At 39.0% G+C, this 7,595-nt stretch overlaps 1 pseudogene; it reads left to right on the forward strand.

The window, feature by feature from the left end:
• The first annotated feature begins 1,211 nt into the window (after positions 1 to 1,211).
• Positions 1,212 to 1,642, forward strand: LOC121032716 (eukaryotic translation initiation factor 1-like; annotated as a pseudogene).
• Positions 1,643 to 7,595: the final 5,953 nt, after the last annotated feature.

Here is a 7,595-nt window from a genome sequence, read left to right on the forward strand (position 1 = left end):
ATCAAAGTCCCCGGCGCCTTCGTGTTTCATTTTCTTTACAAATAGTTTTTCATAGTTATAGTCATATTATGATCACCATGTGGCTGGTCCACCTCCAGCCTCACATCTACACTACAAGGAACAAATAACAAGGAGGAAAGTTCAGCACTTTTTTGTTTGTTTGTTTGTTTGTTTGTTTGTTTAATCAGCAAATGCATCTTTCCCAGAAATCCTCTGTAGACTGCTAATTACAGTTTCAAAGCTGCAAAGGAATAAGGGTGATACAGTTTTGTTTTGTTTTGTTTTGTTTTTATTAAGCTGGCTCACTATTGTCCTAAGCATTCTCTCTCTCTAAAAAGAAGACAGAAATGGGTAGTAGACAGACAACTCTCAAAAACTGCCACAGATCTCATTTATAATCTGAGTGAGAATGGTTTCAGAGGTTGAGTGGAGGCAAAAGTCAAATTTAAGCCATTAGAAGGCCAGTGGTAAAAGCAGGCTTGGGCAGGAAGTTTGCTTGAAAAGGAAAGGAGAGATGGGGCCATACAAATAGTGTTGTGTACATTCCTATTAATGTTCACATGTTTGGGAAAGGACCCCTGGATACCTCCACTTTATGCTCTTTTGGCACCTGCAACTTGAGTAGACATTCAACAAATGCCTGTGGAATTAATGAGCAGCATTGAGATTGCTGATTTGGGGGGGTCAGTCTCTAGTCTCCTTACCATAAGCGTGAGGTACATGAAAGAGAATGCTTGAAATGGGACTGAAATGTGGGAAGGTACCAGATCAGGCAAGCCCTGGTAAGGTTTCTTCTGCATTTTAACATAGGAATCTTGAGAATCACTGAATGATCTATACTTACATGGACACAATCAAATTTGCAGTTTAAAAAGGATTCGCTCTGGGCTGGAGGTAGGGCTGAAGGTGTGGAGTCAGAATGGAAGTCAAGAGCAATAGTCTAGGCAACAGATGTGATTGCTTGGACTGGACTGGTGGTGGTGATTGGCACATTCCATGTTCTTTATTATTATCTAATAGAAATATTAATAAATAACCCACTTTATTGCTGTCCTTGTGCCTAACATAATTCTAAATGCTTTCTCTTATGTGTATTATATATTTATGTCTCCACCCCCATCCCAAACCCTTGGAATAAATGGCATACATTCTAGTCACTGAGCTGTTGTTGAGGACTTAGCAGCCTCCCCTTGTAACCTCCATATTTCCGCATGCTCTATACCCCCACCACTCCTGCCTGCCTTCTCCCACTGCTTTCTGCAGTTTCCACCGAGGGAAGGGAAACTTATTGTACATCTGTTATCCAGAACCTCCACTCTTTTGACCCCTTTGATGACGATCTGCTTCCTGCTGGCACTGAGGATTACATCCTTACAAGAATTCAACAGAGAAATGGCAGGAATACCCTTACACTGTCCAAGGGATCACTGACGATTACAATAAAAAGAAAGTAGTGAAGGCGTTTACGAAGAAATCTGCCTGCAATGGTACTGTAATTGAGCATCCACAATATGGAGAAGTAATTCTGCTACAGAGCGACCAGCACAAGAACATATGCCAGTTCCTCGCAGAGACTGGACCAGCTAAAGATGACCAGCTGAAGGTCCATGGGTCCAAAGTGCTTGGGCTCACTAAAACTTGAGTGAGGGTATCCTTGCAATGAGTAGAATTTCCCTTCCGTCCCCTGTCACAAATTTGAAAACCCAACAGCTTGTATAATGTAAACATTTAGGGTCTGGTTTTAACATAGACTAACACAACTCATTCATGCAATAAACTGAAAAGAAACTTGCTGTCTAGTCTGGAAGTCCCTCAATTAAACAGAGGGCAAGCAGGAGGCACCTAGCAGTGTTTGGCCTAAAACCAAGCAGTTACATGATATTTCAGTCAAGCCTAGAGTCCCAAGATCACAGATGGCCATGTCTGACCAGAAGCTCCTCGGCTCTCCCTCTTCAGAGTTCCCTGCCCTATGAGGGACACCATGGGCTGTTTACCACCTGAACAGGTGAACAGGAATGTTCACCACCTAAACAGCCCACAGTGAAGCTGAGAGGACAGGATGGGGTAAGGCAAGAACAGCAGCTGTATGATTACAGGGAGTCATTGGTAGTCAAAGAAAGATCCCTGGGGTCTCCAACCTGACCAGGTGGGCAGAGCTTGGAGTGGCCACCTTCCCCCTAGGAGGGTGTGATACTGCCTCTGGCTTGCCACCAAGGTCTTGTGACCAGACATGTCCTAGCTAATCGATGTCCAAACACCAGAATATGAGGTGAACCTTCTATCAGAGTTAAACTTCTGACAAGGGGACAAACTTCAAACCGATATATCAGTCACGTAGCCAGCTGTAGAGCTTGCAACTTACCAGCAATAGTGGCCCAAAGCCATGTGAAGTAACAGACTGGTGTTTAGTTTATTTTTTCCTTCAATTTTAATGTTATATAATGTATTTAAATCCTTATTTAAATAAAATTTTTTTTCAGGAAAAAAAAATGGCATATAGATGATGGAGCACTGCAGGTACTTGCCCAAGGTCACAAATCCGGCATGTGGCCGAGCCAGGTTTTTAAACTCATGCCTACCTGGCTGCAGAGCTCACACACTCACCACACATGCTCAGCAAGGTCAGACTGTGACCGAGAGGCTGGTCTCTTTGTAGCCCAGTGTACAAGTTAAAGCCTACAAGTCTGAGCTGGACTATCTGTGTGCAAGTCCAACCTCCATGCTTCCCTCACTGTGTGAACCTTGGGAATTATTTACCATTCATTGCCTTAGTTTCCTATTGTATAAAATGGGGATGGTAATTATAACATCCAAGTCATTTAGTTGCTATAAAGATTAAATGAGTTAACATTTATAAATCCTCACCTCAAAATAAGCATGGTTTATACATAGAATGTTATACATGTTTGTTAAATAAAATAAAAATTTCAAGGTATGGTAGACATTGAAACCTCTGTGCAAATATTACTTTGATGTGCTCATCTATTCAGATATTTTCTTTTCAAATGGACATGAAAAATTAATTGTTCATTTGACTGTCCTCTCACTGTTTTTCTATGTCAATTTTGACTTCAGTTGCTTAAATCACTTAGTAGTCTCCCAAAATGCAAAATATTCAGTGCTCGTCTACAAAATTGTTATCGTGAAAGTCAGGCAAACACATATGCTTTTACTTTAATTGCTCATCCAGCTGAAAAAAAAAGAACAGTTTGTCACTTATCTCAGATTATGATCATGTGAAAAGATCCAGAAAGAAAATACGTATAAGAGAAACAAATCTGCTTCGTTGCTTCATTTTTACTTCTAACAAACAGCAAAAGAAGTACTCCCTTCTGAGGCTGAAGCAGTTGTAGTTGAACTCTGAAAATTGCACTTGATCATCAGCTATTGACACTATTGAAAAGTTTATCATTGTTGTTTTCATGTGCCAGGAACAGTGTATTTGCCAAACCAATCATGAGTCCAAGTGAAAGCAAATGGTAAAGGTACATATGACTACATGAGAGGCAGCCAGAAAGCAGTGGTATGGATGGAAAGCCAGGCAATCTAGATAGGACAGAATTTCAATACACTCAGCTTCATTGTGATGACTCAGGATTTTATCAGTTACTCAGAACTACTACTGGGCAGGCTGTTGGGCAGTTACCATATCCAAAGCTACAAGTGCCCAAGAAAATAGAAAGTTTTTCCAAAGATGCAGCAGGATTCTTACTTCTAATCAGGCTGTCTATCTGCAATGATGCTTCATGGGTCTGGGGAGATGGTGGTGGGTATCACCGAGACACTTTTTGTAGATAATTTTATACAGTTACAGTCTTGAATCACTCTATATCTCTTGTCCGCATATACTGGTATCTTTTTGTCTTGGATTATTGTCACCATGGTGACAGCCATGCAAATAGCAACACTGAAAAGAAATTTAAACTTTTCTAACTTCACAGGGAAGGAAGACAGAGAAAGGAAAGTAGATGTAATGATTCGGGCATTTCCTGGTGCTTAAGCATTGAGGACTAGAGCCTACTGAGGACTAAAAGAAAACATTTTCAAGCAGACCAAGGGCATCCAGCTTAAAGAAACTGTAAAGCACAAGATGGGAATATTTTAATGCATCCTCCCTACATGAAAAGACTAGAGGAGACTGAAGCTGAGAGATGGTGAGGTGATGCAGTAGAAAAAGGGCAGATTTGGATGAGAGTCACAGAGATGGTTGCCCTTAAAGAATGACCTGTTCAAAGTGGAAGAGTTCACCTGGTTCATTATGAGAGGTTCTTTCCCTCTCATAAACCAATAGGACTCCAAAGGACCCCAAAGCACCCATCCTACAAAATGGGGGCCATTTTGTTTACTTTGTGAATGTATGCCTAGGCAACAGACTTAAGAGCTGCCCCTGTGTCTAAATGAGCAGAGGAGAGAATTGGAAAGATATGGCAGAATTCAGAGAGGGAATAGGCTTCTTCACTATGCAAGAATGAGAAATTTCACCAAATATATACTTTAAAAAGTATCCAGGATTGAGCCATATCCCACCTCAGTAACAGAACAGGCTGAGTGCTATCAGAGCCATACCATACATTTGCCTTCTCCACTCTTTGAATCCAGATTCCCAGCTAAAGATTGTACTAGAGAGAGGAAAAGAAATGGGATATAAACTGAGTTGAAGATTAAACGTTTAATCAAGTGGCATTTATTCCTGGCTTGCAAGGGTGGTTCAATGTTTGCAAATCAATGTGTTACATCACACTAATAAAAGAAAGGATAAGAACCATATGATCATTTCAATAGATGCAGAAAAAGCATCTGACATAGTACCACATCCACTCATGATAAAAACCCTCAACATAGTAAGTCTGGAGGGAACATACCTCGGCATAATAAAGGCCATATATGAAAAACCCACAGTTAATATCATCCTACATGGGGAGAAACTGATAATTTTTCCTCTATGGTCAGGAACAAGACAGGGATGTCTACTCTCACCACTTTTATTCAACATAGTACTGAAAGTCCTAGCCACAGCAATCAGATAACAAAAAGACAATAAAAGGCATCAAAATTGGTAAGGAAGAAATAAAACTTTCACTATTTGCAAATGACATGATATTATATAACTAGAAAGCCCAAAAAACTCCGTCAAAAAACTGCTAAAACTGCTAGAATTCAGTAAAGTCACAGGATACAAAATCAACATACAGAACCCTGTTGCATTTCTGTACACCAATAATGAAGGAGCAGGAAGAGAAATTAAGGAATCAATCTCATTTATAATTGCACCAAAACCAAAAAGATACCTAGGAATAAACCCAACCAAGAGGTAAAAGATCTGTACTCTGAAAACTATAAAACACAAATGAAAGAAATTGAAGACAACACAAAAAAATTGAAAGACATTCTGTGTTCACAAACTGTAAGAATAAATTGTTAAAATGTCTATACTACTCAAAGGAATCTCTACATTTAATGCAATCTCTATCAAAATACCAACAGCGTTTTCCACAGAGCTAGAACAAATCATCCTAAAATTTATGCAGAACCATGAAAGACCCCAAATAGCCAAAGCAACCTTGAAAAAGCAAAGCAAAGCAAAGTTGGAGGCATCACGATTCCAGACTTCAAAGCTGTGGTGAACAAAACAGTATGGTAGTGGCACAAAAATAGGCACAGAGATCAATAGAATAGAATAGAAAACCCAGACAGAAACGAACCCACAATTATCTGTTGAATCTTCTGAAAAGCAGGAAAGAATATCCAATGGGAAAAATAATGTCTCTTCAGCAAATGGTTTTGGGAAAACTGGACAGCAACATGGAAAAGAATGAAACAGAACCACTTTTTTACACCATACACAAAAATAAATTCAAAATGGATTAAAAGACCTATATGTGAGACCTGAAACCATTAAAATCCTAGAAGAGAACATAGACAGTTAACTGCTTTAACATCAACTGTAGCAACATTTTTCCAGGTTTGTCTCCTGAGGCAAGGGAAATAGAAAATAAACTATTGGGACTACATCAAACAACAACAACAACAACAACAACAACAACAACAACAACAACAAACTTTTGCACAGCAAAGGAAATAATTAACAAAACTAAAAGGCAACCTACTGAATGGGAGAAGATATTTGAAAATGACATATCTGATAAAGGGTTAGTATTCAAAAACTTTAAAGAACATACAAAACTCAACAACAACTCAACAACTCAAATAATTGAATTAAAAATGAGCAGAAGATATGAATGGACATTTCTCCAAAGAACATCTACAGATGGCCAACAGACACATGAAAAGATACTCAATATCACTCATCATCAGGGAAATGCAAATCAAAACTACAATAAGATATCACTTCACACCTGTTAGAATGGCTAAAATCAACAACACAAATGACAGGTGTTCGCGAGGATGTGGAGAAAGGGGAACCCTTTTGCACAGCTGGTAGGAATGCAAATTGATGCAGACACTCTGGAAAATGGTATGGAGGTTCCTTAAAAAGTTAAAAATAGAACTACTCCATGATCCATCCAGCAATTGCACTACTAGGAATACAAAAATACAAATTCAAAGCAATACACACACCTTGATGTTTATAGTAGCATTATCTACAATAGCCAAATTATGGAAACAGCCCAAATGTCTATTGATTGATAAGGTGGGAAAACAAGATATGGTATAAAGATATACAGTAGAATATTACTTAGCCATAAAAAGAATGAAATTTTGCCATTTACCAGGACACGGATGGAGCTAGACAGTATGCTAATTGGAATAAGTCAGTCAGAGAAAGACAAATATCATATGATGTCACTCATATGTGGAATTTTTTTTTTTTTTGAGAGACAGAGTGAGAGGGCACAAGTGAGTGAGGGGCAGAAATAGAATCCCACGAGGAGCAGAGAGAGGGAGAGAGAAGCAAGGCTCACTCAGGGCTCGTGTCTTACCCAAAACAGGGCTCATGCTCACCCAAAGCAGGGCTCACACTCACCCGACGTGGGATTCGAACTCATGAACTGTGAGATCATGACCTGAGCTGAAGTCAGATGCTCAATGACTTAGTCACCCAGGCACCCTCATATGTGGAATTTAAGAAACAAAACAAACAAACAAAGGGGGAAAATGAGAAGCAAACCAGGAAACAGACTCTTAACTATAGAGAAAAACTGATGGTTACCAGAATGGGATGGGTTAAATAGGTGGTGGGGATTAAGGAGTGCACTTGTAATGAGCACAGGGTGATGTATGGAAGTGTTGAATCACTATATTATATGCCTGAAACAAACATGACACTGTATGTTAACTAACTGGAATTTAAATAAAAACTTTAAAAAAAGATTAAATTTTTTTAACGGCTTGAGTTTTTATAGCTAGATCAACTAGAAAGTTGGGATTTCTGGCCAAGATGTCATTATAGGGTAGGAAAGAGAGATTTAGCCGAGTAGCACTGAAACTAGTCATTGGGGAAAAGATTCATATTTATATCCTACTGCATAATTTAGAGTTATCAATAAACTGGTAATATATAACATGTATACTATATATGTAGCAAAAATTAATGATAAATCGTCTTGTTTATTTGGGTGTTTACTTGTCTTCTC

The sequence above is a fragment of the Herpailurus yagouaroundi genome, unplaced genomic scaffold (genome assembly GCF_014898765.1).
Source record: "Herpailurus yagouaroundi ecotype Mexico unplaced genomic scaffold, PumYag 142, whole genome shotgun sequence".
In the NCBI taxonomy this organism is placed as follows: Eukaryota; Metazoa; Chordata; class Mammalia; order Carnivora; family Felidae; genus Herpailurus; species Herpailurus yagouaroundi.